Below are 24,039 nucleotides of genomic sequence, written 5' to 3' on the forward strand. Positions count from 1 at the left end.
TCAAAAATTTGAAGTCACACGGCAGACATTCTTTGCTATAATTCGTATTTACTCTCTAAAGTAATGGATAGAAAATTATATATACTATAATTCTTTGTATTTTCGTTTAATTCTTGATCTTTAGCATAAAAAACTTTAATTTCCAAATATAACAGAGGAGAGAAAATTTAATAATTTGTTAAAACAAAGTGAAAAAATCATTCATGTTACATTTTTCTAAAAAACTAATTACTTTACGCCGAATATGACATGGGTTGAGTATAAAACATCGACAACTATGCCTGAGATAGGAAGAGAAAGTGCATGAATCTAGATAACTTGTTGAATAGAATGTACTCATTATATCTAATTTACGTCGTATTATTGCGCAACAAGTAGCTGTGCAACGAATAATCGAGTAATATTCACATCACGGTAGATTCCCTACCATCATCTTCTTTCCATGTACATCATTTTCTTCTTAAATTTATGCATACCTATTTATTTATACCATGAAATACTGTGAGGTTCATATTGCTGCACATATTCTGTAAAAGAAAATCGGAGTTAGGTCTTAAAACAGTATGAATTAAGTTCTGAATGTATTCAACACAGTTGTCATTTTATCACTGCACAATATTACCATTATTTGTTTCATGATCATATTATTGTCATAATATTATGTACTTATATAATTATTATAGAGAAATAGTAAATTACTTTACATACAGTCAATGAACATCTTCTATTACAGCACAGCAAAGGACATATTCAATCGTCGTTTCATTAATTTAATCCCTCCACAACGTAACATAATAAGTGGGAATCGATAAATGCTATTTTCACATCTTAAATGTTATTACATATTTACTGCAATTATTAAAGTTTATTGTTTTTAAACAGTTGAAAATATGCATTTTTGTATAGAAATGCAAAAAAATCGTGGCAATAAAAAGATTATTAAATTCTGTGTTTATGCTGAATTTTTCGTAAGGTTAATATTAGGTTGCGTAACATGTAAATTCATTCGCCTTTCAGTATTACATTTTGAGGAATATCATAGAAGCGTTATTTACGTTAGATCGAATGGACAAGTGTATAAGAGATATGGATAAATATTGTTTATAATTATATCATTCAGTGATAGCAATGTAGAGGAAAAACGATTATCATGAATGTTTTGTGATAAAATTGTTTGTTGCTGTAATATGTATATTATAGACTTCTTACATAACGCAGCAGAAATAACGGATTTTTTCATTAAATAGTATCTAGAATGTAAAAATATACATTTCGGAACTTCTTTATTAAATTACTTAAGGTTACTATAAACTTGTAGTTACAGCGAATTTTCTCGAACTGGCGTTCTGACAAACTCAATATGTTAAAGTAATCAAATATGTGCTTACATACATACATAGATTCTTATTAATGCACGAATTATGGTCTTCAGATCTTTCAGTTATCAGAGCGATAGTTTGCGCGAATTCGCGTTCACTATAACAACAGCCTAATCTATTTGCAAAGCACAATAGAGCAGAAAGCACATACATCGTTAATTAAAATGATCTTATATGATAGCGACAATTTTTGGCGATTTAAAGTAGCTTTAACATCTTAATGCAATTCTTCTTGCACTTCTGTAAGCATATACGGAGGTTACGATAGTTTCATGATAATACGTGTTCGAACAGAAATATTACTGCTCTTTATGTGTCTTCGGGTTGGGGAGATGGCTGTTTGATTCGTGAGTTCTAAAAGTCAGTTGGTCGATGAGTCGGCCTGAAACCCTTGAACCACATGAACAATACAAAGTAGGAGAACAATCGATCGAACAGTGGCGAAGCTAACGTTTCAAACGACCGCGTACGACCGTCTCTCAATTTACGCGGTACTTTTTTTATGCGATTTTAATTTACGCGACCAGAAAATATATTTTTCTAGGAATTTTAAAAGTAACAAGTGTATACAGTAACTTATTCGGTGATGTTGAAACGCGTCAATGCTGTGTGAGATAAGGATAAAAGTACATTACGTGGTGCTAGTCATCATCTACGTACATATTTTTTCTTTTGTACTGACAGACATTCTTTATGCGATTTTCATTCGCGTGAAACGAATCCACGTGGAACGGATACTCTGCATAAATTGAGGTACGAGTGTATCTCAGTGATTTCTCTGTTTCGTTGGAAGATGTGTTGTTTGTCGGTCGGAGGCTGCCTCTGTAGAAAAATCGGCAATTCGGAGGCGTTAGCGTCTCGTCGCTAAGCATCTTATCGTCATTAGTAATAGTACCGTTCCATTGATTGACGGTGTACTTTGCGAGCAACTTAACGGGTCGATCGTTCTGGTAGATCTACCATTCTTACTGTTTATCGTTTATAACGAATAAGATATTTCAGTTTTATAATTCGTTAAATTACTAAAAGTGGGGAAATTTGTTTTGTAATGGTTTTAAATATGCCCGATTTAAATAGAAATATAATATAAAGCTTATACATATGATTAATTGTAAAGAAAATATTAATGTTTTATAATTTTACAAATTTATTACTATCTCTCCATGTTATATTTTCCAATTTTACACATTCATCAAACATAAATGAATTTAAAGCATTGTAGAATGTATCATAAATATTTTCGAAACTTCAATCTTTAATATAATTAACTACATGCTAAATAAGAGTTTATTATTCGCGAAATAGATACTCGGATAAGAAACCATAGAAATGTTTGAAGATCGATGCGAAAACAAAGTGTTCCAATAAGTTATTTAAGTCCGCAAAATCTTCACTTACTATAAACTGGTTGTTGTTTCTGTAGTATCGGAGCTTCAACAGCCGAAGGAATCGGAATGCATAAACGTGCTCCGTTGCAATTTAAGTTAGTTTCGAATCGGTTTTTTCTTTCAGCGTCTCGGATTGTTTCTGTTCGCGAAATTGAATCTGTGACATTCTTATGACAGTAGGATACCTCACATTGAATACAAGCATAATAACAATTCTTTTGAGTGATTTTTTATGAAATAAAAATTAGACGGAATGAAAAGGACTGTATACTTTGAAAAAAATATTTAATAAATATCGTTCGTACTATGCGCTACATTGTGCAGTATACAGGATATCCCAGCTGTTGCATAATCGGCATTATATATATATATATAATAATAATAATAATATTTCATTTTCGAGAAAATTTGTTAAATGTATTTAAACTTCGCTAATTCCGGATTGAATAGGGCCAAATTATCGAAAATAGGTAAAAAATGTAGAAATATGTTTTTGTAAAAATTTTGTTTTCGAAAAAATTACAAATTAGGTGCGAGTACATTATATATGCATGTTTAAACTATCTTCTTGAAAAGGAGGTCTTAAACGGAAATTAAAATTTTTATTACCTCTTGCTGAGTGTTCATATGTTTCTAGTCGGTAATTATTCAAGTTTATGCATACCGGACTTGACACATTTTTAAACTCGGTTTTCTAAAAAAAGAAGTGACATATGAAAAAGTTGTATTCTGAATATATGTGCTGGTGATTACGAAAATGGTGCGCGTCATACGTTTTTCGTTTCGAGATATTTACTGTTTTGTGTTTGACGCGTGAACTGAATTTTGTTTAATGACGCAACAATCAACTTAATTCTACGGTTTAATTTATAGTATTTTGCAAAGATGGATTCAGATTATTGTAATGTAAATAGACGCAGCGCAAAATAAACGATAAACCCATTTTTCTTTTAGATTCTTGACTTAGGCCACTTACACAATCACCTGCATATATGTATTTTCGACTTGTCTTTTCATGTAGAATCATCTTATTGTCGATTGCTGTATACATACATATGTAGATCATTTGACATGAAAATTGAGTGAAATATAAGTAGGATGTACATTTTATCGTCTTAATTACTATGTTTTAGGTGACTGTTGAGATGAATAATGCATTTTAGATATAAAGTGTGTCATAGAGAGAAAGGTTTATTTGCCTTACATTTATCTTCCATGAAGATATTGATTAGCTTAATTTTTCCTTGAAGCAAAAAGTTTCAAATGATATTATCATCGTGCAAACGCAATATTAGTATGTCTAACTATAATAACTACTTTATTTTGCCATTAAATTAGTATTTACAACGGATATTAAGAAATACTATAAAGTTAAATTAACGAACAGGTTGATACACAAATATCATTATAAAATTATACTATATAGGAATATTTGTTATTAAAATAATATATTTCGACTGAGGAAATATTTGTAAAGAATCGAAGAATGTCACCTTGCACCGTAATAAGATAAATTGATACGTTTTGAGTGATGAAATAAATATGTATTATGTGTTTTGAAATTTTTACTTGTAATATATATATGAAGAGAGAAAGTAAAATATATTTTAGCGTATTTTTAATTAATTAATTCAAATAAAACTGACGAAAATTAAAAACTAAAAAATGTATCAACATGCTCTAATCTTTCCCATAAACTAAACTACCAAACAAAAATTATTGGAAAATAATATTCACATCCAAAATCATTGAAACTTGCAACTCAAATATTTTCTGAATTCACTTGTTACGATTGTTCGCGGACAGACGCGTTGCTAGGAAAACGCGTCAGCGAAGGGCGTAAATTCTCGCTACGATTATGTTAATCGACGCCGCGAAATAGTCGTTCCTCTGTTTCGGTTAAGATAACAGAGGTGGTTTAATGAATGTAACACTGTATTAACAGGTTAACATAGAATGATATATTTTCCAATAATATGATGATGAATAATATGTTACAGAAATTTGACTCGACTTTACGATATCTCTAGATAAATTCGTTTGCTCGTCAGATTTGTCGAAATGTCACGTTTGACTCGTCGGAAGGAACTGATCGCCCTTCGATTATTCCTTTGTCTCATTTGGAAGACGACCCCCATTATGGTCGGGTCACGCCACCGCTCGCGCCTATGATCACGTATGCCTCTTCTTGCGTGAAAAACGTAACGGTCAAAAATCGACGTTTCTAGAGCTCGCTCCTTGGCGACAACTATGCTCTCGTCGATACATTGTATATGATCTGGCGGGCAGATAAGACGGTCTGCCTGCGACGTTGTAGGACCGCGAGCGACAGTTAGAAAATACAGCCTGTGGTAAGCCTCGTGGCGTAACACACTGTTTGTTCCTATTTCCTTTTGATAACATAAAATTATTGAGAGACACTATTCATATCTAAAAGATCTTAATTCTTTTTGGTTTAAGCGGAATTTAAGCCCAACTTAACACGTTGACCGCCACGACATCCGTATTCGGGTGTCAGCAAAGTTTCTGGTCAGGCCACGTAACCCATATTCGGGTGTCGTTTATTTGACTACTTACGAAAGATCGTCGTAGGTATTTGAAAAGATATTCCATAATAATAAATTGTTAATTAATAATTAATTGTAATAATAGTTGAATCGTTATAAAATAAAAGTACGAAAATGGTTTATTAAAAAAATTATTTAGAATGCAAAACTTTAAAGCATTCTATACATAGTTGAGGTTGGTCGGGACAATTTGAACAATAAGTTGTTGTTTTCTTCAAATTCTTTCGTGCCTTTGTTCGGTCCATTCGACGTCTTTTATTTGCATAACATAGTTTGCATGCGCGTCTAATTCTTCTTCCGGAATCATTTTTCCGAACGGCGATATTATGCCGACTCCGTCGAAGACAAGGATTTTTTGTATTTTCAGACAACCTTAATAATTTTGCAACTAATAATTGTCTAAATATTCTAATATTTATATTTTTTCTTGTTGCAATTTTGCAAACCGTCAAAGCGTTTACAACAGAAATTGCCAGAAAGAATCGAATGCCAAGTTTCCTGTACCATTTGATTCCTTTTCTAATTGTAGTGGCATAAGAAACCATTTGGTCGGAATAATCTATACCACACTTTCCTTCGTTATATTCAACAACAGCTAGTGGTTTTAATGTTGCGAACAAATGAAACGAAAGATCATTCTTGAGGCCACATCTTGAGCAACTCGCGTTACTAAAATATCGATGGGAGCACCTAGCAGAGAACGCTTGGTACGCGTGGCCTGACGGAGATTTCTTTGAAAACACGCGTGGCAGTTGTCACGTAAAATATCAAAATAAAAAAGGAATTTGAGGTGAAAAATAAAAAAAGAAAACTTTATTTTTTTCTAACATCAATACACTTTACAATCTACTTCCAAACTCTAGGCGTGACTTTCTAAGACTGAGACTCTTATGATTTGACTTTCGATCGGATCCGATTACTTTCTTTTGTCATCCCTCAACATCCCCACCGTCCATGCATTTGCTAGGCGTCCGCGACCGTTGCCACGTGCTCTTTCTTCTAGAACCTTCGATGGAAGGACCGTTGGGATGTTCAGAACCTTCGGTGGAAGGACCGTTGGGATGTTGATGGCTCATTAGGCACTTCAGCGATATACATTGTTGCCGAGTGCCGCCACACCTTTATCTCTATCGTCAGTCCATCGGATTTGAAGTATGCCGGTAGTGACACCACCATCGCAACCAGTCAACGTGTTAATCCACTGCCAATAAGATACAGTTTCAAAACTTGTTCAGGATTCAAATGTATTTTTATATTTTTGTAATCAATATTCAATATTTTTATTAAGTTAACGCACAGTAAAAGAGGATATACTTTATATATCACAATAAAGCTTTGGAAAAAGCCAAATGAAATCAATCGTCGAGTTCAGCTCGATATAGGACTGCAAGAAGTTAAAGCTTTTTGTAGCTATAAGAATCAAAATTGTCGGGATATGTTCCGCATTTACCGTTTGCTACTATCTCGAGAGGATTAATGGATCTAATTGGACAGTGCCGTAAAAAAGTTGTACGGGAAAGGCGGGGTACGCGAGAGCACGAGGATCTGTCCAATAAACGAGATATTGTGTTTCGTGTTGTAGGTAATGGTAATCGAGGATGCCTCGATAAGGTCGACGAGTGCAACGCAATCGTCCCTTCCCTCTAAAGTCGTTCCATAACGAACTCCGAGATCCTTTAGATGTTCTCCGTCAGGCTGCAAAGTCGCGTTCGCGTACACATAAGTTATTGCGCGCCTCGACCGTAAAACAATGTCAATCCGGCACAATGAAACGATTTCTCAGCATACTCGGAACTGGCCAGCATCGGACTAAGCTAGCAGGAAACTCTTAAAAGTCGCTTAGAAATGATTTACTGGGTCATGGGTTGGATATTTATCGCGGACAGCGTACGGATGTCACAGCTAATTGCGTCTCTCCTTCGCTGTTCGTAAATCCGATGTTCTCTAATCCTTCCAGCGTAAAATTATCTCACATATGCGTTTATTATAATTTTATTATAGTAAAATATGTTTTGGAGTGAATAATTTTTCACTTTTGATGTAAGACGGAGAAATTGTCAAGGTACAGAAATTTAAAAAAAAATTATCGTAATTACATATATGTATATACGGTAAACCTCGCCGATATCAATGATCATGAAATATCCTGTCAAGATCAATATCCTGGATAACCTTTTTTTAAACATATAACCGCCACTCGGTCTCAGATAGTTTCAATTTCGTTTCCTAAATTATTTGAAAGGAGCTTCAATTAAATTTACGATTACACTTCATTCTCTAGTGGGCAGCCACGGACGAGTTATCTCGTATTATGCTACGCTACGGACGAGATATCTCGCATATTTGTTTATTAGGACGAGAGTTGTAACTTGCGTAAATATCGATCCACGATACCTCATAGCGAATGAAAGGCATATTGTTGTTCAGAACAATTTTATTTATTTTTATTGTACTGTACAAGTAACACATAAGTACATATAAGTATCTAAATGGCGTAGTACGAAGAATATCGTGTCATGAGACATCTTGTCCATGGTTGTGTCACGTAAAATGGATAAGTAGAATAACGTTGAACGGAGAAAGGGGTGTTGTACAAGAAAAGCAACTAGAACGAGAACAAGTACTGCCCGAGCTGGGTAAAGTCTCGGTTTATATACGTTTTGGTTTTAGGATGTTGAGGAGCTAGGTGTAGGTTATGATGTAGAAAAGTGTCCGAAGGTCGGGGGTCCATATCCTATCTCTGATGTGGACTGAGGTGCGTCACAGCCTTGGTGTATGCTATGATGATAAGGTGGTGATGTGTCCAAAAGTGTCCGAAGGTCGGGGGTCGATGTATTATCACTGATGTAGGTTGAGATGTGATTGATGTTGCGACAGTTGCGAAGTGGTTAAACGATTTTAAATTCTCCCTCACAACACAAATTTAATTAAATTCGTATTACGTAAACTTAACATTAACTTATTGTTACTAGTAACATTAACGTCAAAAGTTGAAGGTACATTAAACTAATTGTAAAACACATTTTCATTTTATTTATAGAATTTTTTTTAATCGTGATATTGATCATTTACTCTTCGTCTCATATATATTTATTGTTCTTATCAAACATCTTGCACATTCATACAAATTTACACACATTGTAAAAAAGTGTAACGTAAGAAACAATATAATTTCGTATTTTTCAAATCTCTTCTAACAAATAAATTTTCCCTCTGATAGGGTCTCGTTATTTCTTTCTATTTTGACAAGCGTAGCTGTGCAATAGTGTGAACAACTTGGAATCGATTGTCATATATGTCATATTGTCAAGTGTGTGATTACTCTAGAAAATGTGCTGGACTTGTCAGATTCAGCACAAACGATAATATGTAACTATCTGCAGAAACATGCTTATTAGATAAAATTGAGCTTGATATCATAATATCCTTTGTTAATAATAACTACAGTTTCTAATTGCAACCATGGTAAATACAGATCAAAAAGCTAATAAAAGAGAAAGGCTAAAGCTAATTTGAAGTTTACCGTGACTATTAATATTATACTTCGTATCTTTAATATATTCTTGCATACTTCTATGCATTTTTTAAGTTTCTTATATGTGCATAAAAATTTGCAGTTTATTTACAAAATACATAAATGTGCGTAATCAATACTAATATTTTAATGAAGGGAACATTTGATACGAATTCCATCTTGTATAATATGTAAGTGATAAAATATAGAGAAGAATTAAATTATAATTACTAACATATCATAAAGTATTAGTTATCTCTCCGCCAAAGGGCATATTCGCGTTATCAAGTCAACGAGTTCTACAAACCAGTAAAGGCGTGCCAAGGAAAGATAGGAATATGTACTTAAAGAGTTTCCATCGTGAGAGAAAGAACGATAACGTATGTCTGGTTTTATACACGATACATATTGACAAACTTGCACTTCGTTCAATTCAATCGACACGAGCAGTTCAGTTCGACCTAGCCTAGTTTAACCGATTTCACACTACCAAACATGATAAGAGCGCTCTTGGAACCGACGAGTACCATCGGCTCGATATGTACTTGGAACTCGTAATAATTGAACGAAACGATCCCCGATGATTGAAACGGCAAACAGCGTCTCACATCTAATTGTCAATTTGTGTAATGATCTTCAATGGGTTCATTCCTCTTTTACGTCCTGAACATCGTAAAAAGTTTAAAGACTTCATTATTTATATATTTCGAATAGCGGACAATCAACCCGTTCAACGAGTTTGGCATGAAAAGATAAAAATCTTTTATCTTGGGAACAACAGTTAGCTTTGTCGCTATATAATTTCTGTTATTATATAATGTTTACGCACATGTAGAAATTTAGTATTGAATTTTTAATTTACGTTTAATCTGTATAAATACATGTGGGTGGTTAATTGAAATAGTTATGTGGAACGAGTCGAACAAATATAGAGGTTAACGAGTAATCCCACTCTCTCTTAAAAATTTTCTTCAAATATGTTTCTTGTGATTTTTGTTTATTAATAGATGTTTCTAGATGTTAATAGTATTGACAAAGTTTTATCATGCACCAATAGAAATGAGCATGCGAATTTGGTTTTACTTTGGAACTTGATATAATTAATAATTTGAAAACGTGAGAGACAATAATTATTAGAAAGGTGTATCAGCTTAATATGTAAAAATTATTTGTTATAGATTAATTATTATATATTTATTAAGACATAAATATGATCACGTTTACCTATGGATGTTTCACTCTCTTAGTTATATCCCCACATAACAATGTCCGACTCATATCTATAGTTTGTAGTCTACGCTACAGAATAATTTTGAGAAAATTATACTATTTTCTTCACGATTCCGATCAATTGCATTTTTTCAAAAAGTTTTTTACGCATCATTTCATAAACTAATCCTCTTAACTTCTCAAAAAAAGAAAAACTTAAGTCGTTTGAGACAATTTTAAAAAAGTTATTCTGTTTTAAATAATGTTCGAATATTAAAATAACTGTATATACAAGGTGCTCATACGTTTTCTCATGCTTCTCATATCTATAGAGATGTTTGCCTGGGGAAATTAAAATGGGACACCCTGTATTGTATATTATTATTATATGTATGTATGTATGAGACCTTCACAATCTATTGTTTGAAATGAAATAGTCAACCTTAATGATTTTGATGACTTCCCAATGATTTTTTGGATTTACCGAAGACGAGATTTCATAATTGTTCCACTTATGCACAGAGTTGTACGTACAATATATAATATACATATACGTTAGAGACAGTAATTAAAATATAAATTCTTAATCTTTTATAAACCTAGAAAATATACAAAATCATACAGTGCAATAGTGTACACTTCTAATCTTTACCTCTAACCTACGAATATCCAATAAAACGCGACGGCGCAGTCGAACTCACATTGCACTTCACGTATTAGGGTGTGACGTTTCGCCACGATTTATCTTCAACGCGCGAACTAATGCATCGTAAACAGAAAATGTTTGAGGAAGGGGTCGTTACTCCCGCGGGATACTCGAGCTATACCTTAACGTAATGTAACGTCCATCAAAAACAAATAGCTTCCCCGTTATGGAATCGGTGGCTTTGATTGACCTCTTGTCCGAATCTCTTCAAGTTCACTCTTTCAACGTGAAATTGTCCCGTCCCGTTCCGTCGAACAAAAACGAGAAGCGTGAATCTTCCACTTGAAAGCCTGGCTTTCTAGAAGTGGTCAAAGGTCGCGGACAGCTTTAGCAAACGGGCATAGCCAAGTAATGGTGGTTAATAACAGGCTCACGAGACGAGGGCAGGTGCTCAACTCGTCGTGATTAATTAACCAATAATAGACTTTCTTGCTTCCACGCGGCGAGGAACGCTCCGCATTGCGGATGGATCCTCTCACGATAGGGTTCGATAGCGATAGCGATGGGACTGATACGGCACGTATTAATGATATTCAAACAATTTGGTACCTACAATTCATGAAAGTATTCGGGCATTTACGTATTATGTGCGTTATACGAAATTTGTTACAATTTTGTTAGCATTGTGATAACACATGATTATCGTGATTAGTCGTGATCGTAAAATTTGAAACAAGTCCGAAAATGTGTGTAGAAGTTCCAAGACTTATTGCAAATGAACATTTAATTAAAAAACTGGTATACTTCGCGAATAATGGTCTTAAACAAATAATTAATGTTAAGGATGGTCCCATTATAAATATCGTAGCTCACTAATATAATTAGTAATTGATTTTTCAAATATTTTGATTATCTTTGCAGAATGTATGTTTGTAATAAATATTTTGTAACTTGTGTACATACCTTCGGATCCGTCTCAAATTGTACCAATATTATCGTGATAGTCGTGCCTCATTGCAGTGGTAATGAACTTTCAAAATGTTTTGTATGATATAATACATTAATACACTGATACACAACATCTTGTAAAATATAATAACATAATAATATAATACATAATTTCGTGAGTAAATACCCATTGTTAGTGAAAGTATCGAAGTAATCGAATAGTTATCGAAGAACCGAATTTTTCAAGTAAATTTATACACACAAATATTAATATTGATAAATCATAAACATTAACATATAAAGCTTAATTTTTTATTAATTATGTAATAATATTGCATTAAATACTGCTAACTAATAATAATTTGTACGTTTTCTACAGAATAGTTATGTATTTAGGTTATATGTATGTAGTTATGTATTGTATTTGATAAATACAATCGATCTTTTGTTACTGTAGTATTTGTATCAATATTTTCATGTAATATCAATTGCATATTGACACTTTAATACAAGTTGTTGCGATTTCTCGAATAGGTGGCGATCAGTCAGGTTGCAACTGATTGATTTGATATCGCAACCTTGAACGAGATTAACGCTCAAGGTGGTGGCAAATTAAAGATGCGGAGTAGTAGATTTATTTGCGCTTTTTAGTATACACGAAGAGAATCACTAGCAAGATACAGAATAATGTTATGTTCAGTTAATTTAGCTGCACTGTTGAGTAATACGAAGAGTATGACGCTCTGATGAAGACTGTTATAAGACTGCCTTAAGAAGCTTCGCCTGGTCCTTATACACTAATATTCTGTCCCCGGGTTTTTTTTTCTAGCACGGTTTTTATGGGATGGAAATCTATTACTTCAAATCTTGTAATTGCGTACTCTCGTGAGCACATATCCTCTGGTATTTTTGTCTGAGACCAGATGTTTACTTTAGAACTGACCCATCGGGCAGTTAGGGTGTTTATTAGCCTCTTAATGAAGTCCGCATCGTAAGATTTACAACTTGGGAGGTAGGAAATTCGGACTTTCGCAAAAAAGGCAGATGTGCTGTCGGAGTCATAAAAGGACGGCCACTCGAATCCCCGAACACAAGTATCAAACCGGTAGTGATATTTTCATAAAAGTACATCATGTACCGGTTCTTCTTAATATAAACAATAACACGAGAAAAGGGATAAGTACACTTTGTTGACTTTTTAATTTTAACACTTAGCCAACCGAATGGGGAGATCTCCTCCTCCCCTCTGTGAAGAACATCGCTGCGTAACCGAACGGAGAGATTTCCCTTTTTGACTTTAGCAACACGCTTTCTTTTTTTTGTTGTTATTGTCAGCTGTTGTTATTGTTTACATGGAATTGTTCCCAATTAATTGCGCCACTTTTTCTGCGTTTATATAATATACAGTATATAATAAAATGCATCAATTTAGTGGTGTTAAAATTAATTAAAAAGTTGCATTATCAGTTATGACCAAATAAAGTTATAATGGAATAATACTACACTGTAAAAAAATACTAAAATGCATTATGAATTTTTAATTTCACGTTCAAATCGTGTTATTTATCCTTTAGTCATCTTTAGTGTTTTTAATTTTTCCTATATTTTTTTATACTTTTAATATATACATTTAATTTGATGTTTTGTGCAAACAATATGTGAGGTCGTTAAATAAAATCATTACCGCAAAATATAATTAACCATTTAAATAATTTTTAGACTTTTTGTTTTTTAAGTAGAGAATATTGGTCACCGATACTTGGAAAATTGCGCGGTATACAGCTTATAAAATGGCTTGTCCGGGCGCGGTAGAAAAGTATAGCTCGCTGTGGCGCGCGCGGTTGACTAAGTGTTAATATCACTCTATGGTTAATATTATTATGTTATATTATTATATTTTATAATAATATTAATTAATACGTGAATATGATTGAATGTGTCAAAGAAACTGTTAGCTCTAGCTCAAGGTATAATTGTTAAGACAAACAATATTTTAATATCATCACTATTTTTGTATTATGATAAGCAATATTTCCTAAATTATAAAAAATATGAAAAATGCATATTTAACTCAAAATTAAATAATGGACCATTTTAACCTAATTAATAACGTGTTGAATTTTAAAATTGTCTCTTAAAAAATAGGAGATCTGACTTATCGTATCCTTTCCTTGTCTTCATATAATTTCTATATAACCTTCATATAAGCTCAAAATTCGTAAACTGATATCGACAGGTGTTAACACAGTATCGGTTCCATCACTACGTGCCGCTGAAAATACTCATGTGTTCCCTGAAAATACTCGCACGAAACCGTTATGGACGTGTTCCCGCGAACCATGCTTCGCCGAGGAGTAATTACGATTTCATTTCATAATAGATAGACTCTGTTAGAAATTCTCAAGTAACGCTCTTAGTTGTTACTTGCGGGCTAGAAGAGAGCTTGGAAACTTCCTTGACGCATAGATATCGTGAAAGTTGGCGCATGCGGCTCGTTGTGTCGCGTGGGATGGTAACGTGCTATAAAACTTGGACAGTTTCTGTTAAGAAGGAAACTTGAAATTAATTAACGGCTTTTATATGGAATATGTGGGTTATCGCAAAGCGTCATGGTGATAATAAGGCGGTACAGGTTCGTTTTTGCTTAAAAGGTTTAGAATGATAAATGCATCCCGGCTTTGTCGCTTTCGTAGTTTGATTATTATCTTGAATATTTTTAGAGCTAGAATTTGTGTAATGTTGTCGTAATTTTTGATAGTTTGTGTAATATTCATTGCAGAAGATTATATAGTCCACGCAGAAATATATATGGTATTACAAACCGATACAGTAAAACAAGATAGATTAAGAAATAATATGGACATAAGATACTTATGTTATTCATAAATAATAATAAAATAATAAATATGATTTGGATAGATATTTTGAAATGCCATATCATTTATGATCACTCCATTTTCAGTTGCAAAAGATTGCCTACGGGAAAGATATGTTCGAGTACAATTTTGTGTAATTGTATAATTATAATTGAATACAATTTTGTATAATTGTAATACATATTCATTAATCTCTAGTAGTATCTTGTCGTTAATTAGATTGATGTATATATTACATGTATTATATTTGGTATTTGATATTATAATATTCAATAATATTAACATTATATTTTCTACTACATGCAAAATATGTAATAATTATTCTAATACAAATTATATAAAAGAATAATTATCAAACCATTAGCTCTAGCATTTCAGTATGTATAAATGAATAGTGAATGTATAAATATGTAAAAACTTATGTACTTTACAAACAAATAATAGATTTATAGTTCTCGATGAACAAGAACAAAATTAACATCAGCCTTTTAATTCATTTCATATGTGTATGAAATACAGGATCTTACAAGAGCGCAAAAAACTATAACTAAATAAATATGTAGCTTTTTTTTAATATAACAAAATATTATGTGTTTTACAATAATAACTGCTGTATAATACAAACCGTAAACAACCCCTCCCCTTCTTATCGCACAAGACTTAATGCAAAACTATGCTTCGAGTTAATTTTCGTATCAGAAATGAGTCGTTTTCAGGAATTTTTTAATTGCGTTATACGGGTGCAGTGACGCAATTTTTAGCCCGCGTTATAGAAGTACTGCGTTATAGGGAGTCCGACTGCATTCATGTTTAAAATTATAGAAAATACGAAACAATAAAAAATATTAGCATCAAAAAGATAAAGAAGGTACAAGAAAAATAGCCGAGAGAAGTTACCCGTTGTTATGCTGCCTGGTCGTGATAATACATTGTTATATCATTTATCCTTACTCTTTTTCATGGCGTACGTTTCCACGTCGCGTCGCGTCGTTTGAAATCACGTTAATCGTTCATAGCGGAATATGGAAACGTACTGACAATTAAACGGTCCCGACTAATTTTCGCGCAGGTGCCTCTGCTTCTGCTTCTGCCTCTGCCTCTGCTTCTGCCTCTGCCTCTGCCTCTGCCTCTGCCTCTGCCTCTGCGTCCGTTTAGGACATTCATAGCATGTCACGCATGCGCAGAACGAGAACTTTCTCGTCTCCCATGTTTTCCATGATTTTTCTCGACTTAGTTTTTGGGCGGTTACTTTTACGTTTTCGGTACATGAGTGTTGAGACTTCCTTATACGATTATGTTCGGCTGAGATCGTGGTAATGCGCGACTCCTTCCGTCATGGAAAATGTGCGAAGTTCGTTGAAGTATATATTTAGACCATTAGTATATTATAATATATAGTAAGTCATGCGTCTACGTGCAAATCGTGAACTCACACTAAAATGTTATCGAATGGAATACTGAATAGCTTAGACCAAGAAAATAAATTCCAATATTTATTTGTATTTCGCACATACTAGCAAATTTAGGTTTCATTGTCTTTCATTGTAAGAGTTGTTGCTATTATTTCTTTATCAATTTGAACGCAACTGTATAGTAATTAATAGTAATGTAGCACGTACATGTTTTATATACAAAAAATGATAGATAAGAATATTCAGTACTTAGTACTATGTACTGAAGTACATAGATTAGAGAATTTCAAAAAGATTTATTACATAGACACATGTTATATGTTTATGGCTTTATCAGTCAGAATGAAATTGGTTACAAACATAACTCTAAAGTGCTAGAAAGAACTAATTTTATGAAATAAAGTAGATAAGTATCAGGTTCAAAGTGTCTAAAAGAAATATCTAAAATTTAATAGGGTGCAAGGAAAAACAAATTAAATATTGAAATTAACAGTAAATTCCAAAGAAATCGATAGCATCTCATGTTTATAGAGTATACTTAAAAGAATTTTATTAATGCATTACTATTTATATTATTATAGTTTACATATACATATTTTTTTTATTATTATCATCATCCATTTTCTTACATTAGTTACTTTACCGTTACTTTTGATCAAAAATGTCTTCATTTCTTTAATTATAAAAAATCAAATTTATTAATGATTGGTAAATTAGTGGAAATATTTTTACAGCCGTAAATTTGCTTACTATTTTTATTCATAAAATATTACAATATCAATCAAATCTCACTGTTTACTATCTTTGTCTATCACTGTCTACTCTGCTTTGACTCTTTTCAATTAAAATTATAGTAATAATTATTGTACATTGTTACATTGCTCGTCTAAAACCTCCACTCTACTATCTGTAAATAGCGTAGGTTCTACAGGCAGATTAAGTAGATAAATATTAACGTGACCCTCTATAGTTTATTCAATTTTGCCCATGCGTTTCTTCTTTTAGCAAAAAAATGTTTGAGGTTATAGGTATGTAATAATAAAACTTTGGGGATCAAAGAACGTTATTAATAACACTCGTCGCACACAGTTTTCTCGAAGGCAACATAGAAGTATTATCGCCAAAAATGCTCGACAACCATCGAAAGATATTTATTTATCCCGCATGCACTCATGATTGTTAGGAATACATGGAAACGAGAGGTAGCGACGAAAGTGACTGAACGAGGGGCGTCGCCTGCAATTTCGGGAGACCGAATAAAAATAACACCCGGTTTAGTCTAGAAATCCCCCTTTGCCTGGAAATGCTTATCATTCTTTCGACACGTCGCATCGCCGCTTCCTCAACGAAAAAATTCCTAGTTAAGCAGGGGACGAACATGTGACACGTACACATACATGTATTTATGCTAGCGTTCATATATAAGTGCTTGAACACTCTTTCACAATTGAAAATATACAAACTATACTTCTTTCCTATTTTGGTCTTTAACTATGTTTCAAATAATCATATACAGTCAATAGATATTGACGCAAAACTAGTTAATAAATAAAAGATAATAATTGAAATTGGATGAAAATAGCCTTCTTGATTACAATATCCTATCTCATAGTTTTTCGTTTTTCGAGATATGTTAAAATACTTCCCCTATACATTTTACCTTATAAGTAAAGTTATATAAGATTATAAAATGCAAAATATTCGAAATTGAACAAAGAAAAACAACTATGGCAAAAAAATGACAAAACTGCGACTTTCTTCAGTTCCGAATTAGGGTATTATAAAGATTAAGTGATTTCAAATGTCTTAAAACTCTGTCTATTCAAAATTTTTATGTTTGAAAGTACATAAAATATACAATATGTCTCTAGTTTTACTATACAAATATAAATATAGATTTTATGAAATATCTCCAGATCTAGAGCACTAGAGCAATTTGTCCTAGTTCAAGTTTAGCAGAGCATTTGATTCTAGCTTTGATAAGAAATAGTGAACTGACAGTAGAAAAACTTCCTTTTATTAAAACTTTGAAAATGTAGCAAAAACATGTCGCTTTTTTATCAAATTCCATTAAGCATAAGTGGCCATTCTTCGAAATATCATATGTATACACATACGTGTTTAAGCAAGCAAGAAATTATTTTATGATAAAAAAGAAGTAGATACGTCTCATTGTATGCAGATCGTGAAATTTTTCAAATCAAAGTGAATACGTAAGAAGTGCGTCTTTTGAAAAGTTTACGACGAGAGGTTTATAGCTTTGGTGCAGGAAATGTGTTCAGGTTTATGACAGAAATCGTAACTGTTTCTGCGCTTAGAATACCATATTGTTCTTTCACGTCGTGAAATAAATTGTTCCTCGTGATACATACATATGATATATACATAATTTATATGAATTTATTACATTTGCTACTTCTAAATATGATTATACTTACGTGATAGAGCGTGCGTTTCATTCAATCTTTTGTAGACAATATATAAAAAATGAATTGTAAATTTAAATATTTCAGATAAAAGTTTAGATATCTATTTAAATGCTGATTATCTATGTACTTTAATATTCGAATTTCCATTTTCACATAGATTATGTAAAAATTGAATTTTTAACCACGTATATTTTTATTCTAATTTATGCAGCAGTATGGTTTCTTGGATTTAATTATGGCATTAATCTACGAATTTTGTAATAAATTATTTTAATGAATATTAAAATGACTAGTGTCTTTAGTCTTTTTGCTTTTTTTAATTAAAATAATATTTCTTACTATATATATACGGTAAAAAAAGATTATTATGGCAAATACATAGTTTTAGTTTCTTTCAATCAATACTTTTTTCCGCATCCCTCATTCTTCCTTCTCTTTTTTCCCACCATTTTTTCTCATCCTCTATTTATGCTTCAAATATACATACAGTACATTTTCAAATGACATTCGACCATTAATGTTCATTTTGCTTCCATATTAATAACTGTCGTACATTTTTTCGTTCATGAATATTTATTTTCTGATGCTTCGTTCTTCGTCATTTTTGAACTTCGTAAAATTATACGGAAGAAAAAAAGATAAATATTGATGACAGGTACAGTGGTTCTTAAACTTTTTTTAATTAAAACTACGGCGCATTTTAGACAATATACAGATATTTAGGCACACTTTGTATACAAATTCTAAAATTTATTCAAGAGAGACATTTCATTTTATCAAGATTAATAAAAAAAAAGAAAGAATCTTGCCCTTTCGCATATAACTTTATCTCGAGATGTACCCGTTGGGAATCACTGTTTGAGAAGAATAGGTATAAATGAAAGTAATAATTTTATAATAATAGAGTACATTCATGTACATATAATTATATTTATGTTTATAAATTCCGAGGTGCGCCATATTTGTAATATAACTGTGCTTTTTATGCTATAAAATTGCCTAAGTTGCCTATAAAATCGATCTTTTATTTTATGCATCCACAATTCACATTATATTAGCTTGTCCGAAAAGTGTCTTTTTTCGCAAGCGTGTTTTTTACAACAGTGCACCTCTGTACAAACGTGAAACCAAGTCCGTGAAATGTCGCGGTGTTTATTTCAACAGAACAAAATGGATTATACGTAATTCGACAAAATAATATAAAACAGAAAACGTTATGCGTCTATTATTTCCTCATAAAACAAAAGAAACTTTTCAGACAGCCTAACAATACATTGACTATCAGGCACTTACAATATGCGCAAATAGCTGTCTTATAAAACAGAGCAAATCTTTCAAAGGAAAGAAAATATGGTTTCGTAAAAATTGCAGTAAAAGTTGCATATGCTTTCAGCCATTTTCTTATTCTTCGAAAACAATATTGTATAGCTTTGTCAATTTTTGAAATTTTAAAACTATACCCTTTAAAAAATATATTTCATTAAATGTCTAAATGTTCTTTTACTATATGACTTCAGTCTCTATAGCTTCGTTAATTTTGCAAATTTAAGCATAACGCATGGCACATATATTAAAATTACATTCCTTATGAAAATATTTAAAAAAAACATGGGTATTTTGAAAGGTCCATAGCAGCATACCCTCTTTAATCATTTTCAAGAGAACCGTGGGACCGTCTTTCGATTTCCACGGGAAAGAACCACAAACTCTCGGTTAACTGGGAAAGGAAAACCCCGATTCGGAGCACGTGCCCGTTGGTGTCAAGCGAGCTAAAATTAAGCTGGAGAGAGGGTCTTGTTCCCTTCATCGGAATTCCTGAGCTCCTTTTCAGCCAGCTGACAGCCGGAAGTGAGCATAGAAGAAGTCGAAGGGAGAAAGAAAACGGTGGAAGAAATAAAAGAGACACTTCGAGGGGTGCAAACTGGTAGACACGTTAAGTATATACCAGTATACGATAGTGGCCTACTTCTATTTTCGCTCATTATTATTGCTATGAGTGATCCTCTCTTCGTTTTTCATTGTAAGATTCATAGGGGGATCCCGGTTTCCAGAATTCCGGTAAAAACTTAAATTCCACATCGATTCGTGCACAGGAAACACAATTTGTGATACATCGTGGGAACCGTTTCGCAATTGGGGACGAGTTCGACCGTTTTTTCTTTTGATGAATACATACTTTTAGATTTCTTCGATTTCGAGGTATTAAGGACCAGCTGATATATTGTTTCTTGCGTCAGCTGTGATGTTTCTATTTGACTGATACTGTTGATTTTGTAACGAATTTTATTTACTGCAGACTGATAAATAGTATTTTTTTATGGTCTTATAAAGTATGATTGAAATAACGATAAGTTAGTAGATTTTTAAATTTGCAATCGAAATTATACATACATGATTTTCCTGATAAGAATGTGATAAGAGTGTGACAATATCCCTCACGAGTGTAACAGGTAGGTTTCTGAAATTAGGGAAAACTATCTGTATTCATTTTTCATGATGAATATTTACTTTCATTAGAAAAATAAATAATAATTGTACAAATATCTCACATTCAACATTATTTATGATCAAAACTTCCATTTAGCTATATACGTGAAAAACGTTTATTTTATTGATGCATAATAATTAAATGTGTTGAACATTAAAAATATTTCATATGAAGTGAGGATTAGATAAATAAATATAATGCATTATTGAGATTGGGCAATTAAATAAGAACTTGTTATCTCAAAGCTATTAGTTTATAAAACTGTATAGCATTATTAGGTGTGGTTTCTTAAATTTATGACATTAAAAATTTGAAGAAAAATTTTGGAATCTTTGTTGTAATATTTTTAACAGAAGTAACAGAGAAAAAATAACCAAGAGAGTACACAAAAGATACAAGCAATATTTATAAATGAAAAAGTTTCTCTATAAATTCGAGTCATCTTTTGTTGACTTCGTCTGTAAGGGATTAATAGATTTGTACACAAGTGGAAGCTTAAGTTCCTTCAGTTCAACATCCACAAGGTCTACACCTGAAACGAGAACCACCAGCCAAGACTATACCTCTCTCCATTGTTTGGAAGAATATTGAGAAAAAACAGGCCTACAAAGAGAAATACGACTTCTACGTAAAGAATCCCAGAAAAATGACTAACCTTCAGATACCATTGAACCTGTTTTGCCAGATCGAATTACTCTGTCTGTGGTAGGATTTTGCTTGTTTTCAACGGATACATTAGTTTTTGAAAGATTGACCAGCTGGGATTTTTAATACTAAACCTACCGACATTTCGTATATACATATTCCTACCGTGTGTGGTCAAAATGACCGGTGATTAAAGAAGTAACAGTTTTTATGATTTAACTTAGATAATGGTTAATTTATAACTAAATGTATATAAAATGATAAACTATCATAAAATTTCGTCCAAATTTATTTTTGTTTAATATTAATTATAGACTTAAATAGAATTACGCTTTTATTTATATAGAGATATATCTTATTCAACTTCGCTGTATTTTTTACAAATTATCTTATTATCAAACGTACATTTGTCGCATAAATATTTCCCGCATCTTAAACAAATTTTCGTAATTTTGTAACCTTTACAATTGTTTACTTGACAAGATTTTTGCAGTAATGAATCTGATTTTCCTGTGATTCTTTATATGAAAGTAACGTATGCACTAGGTTTATAACAATTTTGTGAATTCTCTGTAAATTGCCTCCATACAAATCGTATAAACCTCATAATTTCTGCAAAGTCATTCCTGCTCATTGTTTTTGAAAAAATGCAAGTCTCCAAATTTTATTCCACAAATATGAGATATCTAAATTTTTTGCCTGATATGCACCGCGGGCATATAGCAGGGTAATAAATGCATCTAGTTTTGTTGCATCAACAGCTCCCTGTTAGTCCCCAATGCTCTAAATGCTTCTTTTTCTGTACATTGTATTACATGATCCCTTATACGGCGATCAATGATAAGATAAAATGCCATCTTTGCTTGTCTTTTTATTATATGCCGTTTAGCATATCCCTAAAAATGCCAGGTTTGGGACTTGCATCCATTTCACTCCAAACTGTCCCATCGGGCCCAGTTTCGATACGTCGGTTCTCTACATCAGTTTCACCGTTTGCTGTCAACGATAATTTCTTTCCTTTTTGCCCTTACGTAAACGCTTATTTATAATATTCAACTCTGATTCGGTTGTAAATAGTTTTTCACGTGTTCTCATGCCGTTTTCAGTTGCTGAAGTTTCTTGTTCACCGCACACGGAACAGTTTTCTTCTATGTCCGTTATTTTCTTTTTATAATTCTTTTTCGAAGACTTTTGATATTCCTAGGATAAATATTTATCACAGAATAATACCATGTACGGAATACAAAATTATTGTCAAATTTGATATGCTTTACTTTTTCTTCTATAACAACTTTACGCAAAACGCTTTGAGATGTTCTCTGTCTGAGTTTTACAAATAACCAGTTTTGATGTCGACTGATTGAGTAACAAACTGAAATGTATTCTGGTCGAAAGGACGATAGCAAGTAAGAATATGGTCTGTGACGGCGATATTTATACGAAAATATTGGAGGGTGCTGGTCGTTCTCCACCAACCGTTGCTCGAGGGTGAAATTGACCGTTGAACATGGGAAATACCGGCTTTTCCCGCGTTTTATCTGAATGAGCAATAACCCTGAGAAACTTCTTGACTTTTAAAATGTTTGTAACGATTAACCGTAAAAAATGCTAAGTTTTATGGCGGTTCCTTAGGATTATTATGGGTCTGAGTTAATATGTTTTAACACCTGGCCATCTTGATCGAGGGATGGGTTTATGACAAGATTACGGGCGTAACAGTTGTTATTATTTGTTATTACTGATTTTGTTTGTCATCTGATCTTGAGATAGCCTTTTCTTCTGATTTTTGTACTGATTGCATTTATTTTAAGTAACTAAAATATTTTGTCGGCCGGTTAAATTGATTGCCCGCGATAGGCATGGTAGAATACAATTTTTTCTTAGGAAAGAAAAAAGCAAACTAAAAGTAAGTACTGAGAAATATATCGTATGCATGTTTTAGGAAAAGTCAGAAATTATGAAGTTCGAAAACGGTCAATTTGACCGGCGCTGGTAGGTTTAGTGTTAATATTAGTACTACTTGGATATAAAAACGTTACATAGAATGGTTGCGACTATTATTGATTGTGAAACATCCTCGTTCCTCCTACACGATAATCTTTTAATAAGTTTTAATTTTTTTAGAGCTATCTTTTTATTTAAATTTATAGATGTTCATATTTTGGCCATGGGTATAAATATATAATCATGCTATAAAAATAAATGTTACATAAATATTTTATTTAATGATACATCTGTTAAAAATGTTTGCAAATAAAGGCATTCAATTTTCAAGCCTCTAAAATCCTCCGATGGATTGTGGTAATAAAATAAAAAATTTAAACTCATCTTAGAGACAAATAATTGGTCTCTATTTGAGGGATAAAACAAAATAAATATAATTATTATTATTCTTTTCATAATTGCTTTTCTGTAAACGATTATTTCTTAACATAGCTATCACTTACAATTTTATGCTATTGTCGTACCCCATAGTTTTACAATGTTACTAATATCTTCATTGCAATCAGATGAAATAAAAATATAGCCATACACACC

The 24,039-nt window shown here is 32.4% G+C and overlaps 1 long non-coding RNA gene across 1 annotated transcript; it reads right to left on the reverse strand.

The window, feature by feature from the left end:
• Positions 1 to 1,193: 1,193 nt before the first annotated feature.
• LOC117151388 lies at positions 1,194 to 21,776 on the reverse strand. Its single transcript, XR_004461274.1, has 3 exons — positions 21,631 to 21,776; positions 7,724 to 7,728; positions 1,194 to 1,204 (listed from the first exon to the last, which is right to left on the reverse strand). It is a non-coding gene; the product is annotated as an uncharacterized LOC117151388 (long non-coding RNA).
• Between the last annotated feature and the right edge of the window lie 2,263 nt (positions 21,777 to 24,039).

This window comes from Bombus impatiens, unplaced genomic scaffold (assembly GCF_000188095.3).
Source record: "Bombus impatiens unplaced genomic scaffold, BIMP_2.2 scf_0191, whole genome shotgun sequence".
NCBI lineage: Eukaryota > Metazoa > Arthropoda > Insecta > Hymenoptera > Apidae > Bombus > Bombus impatiens.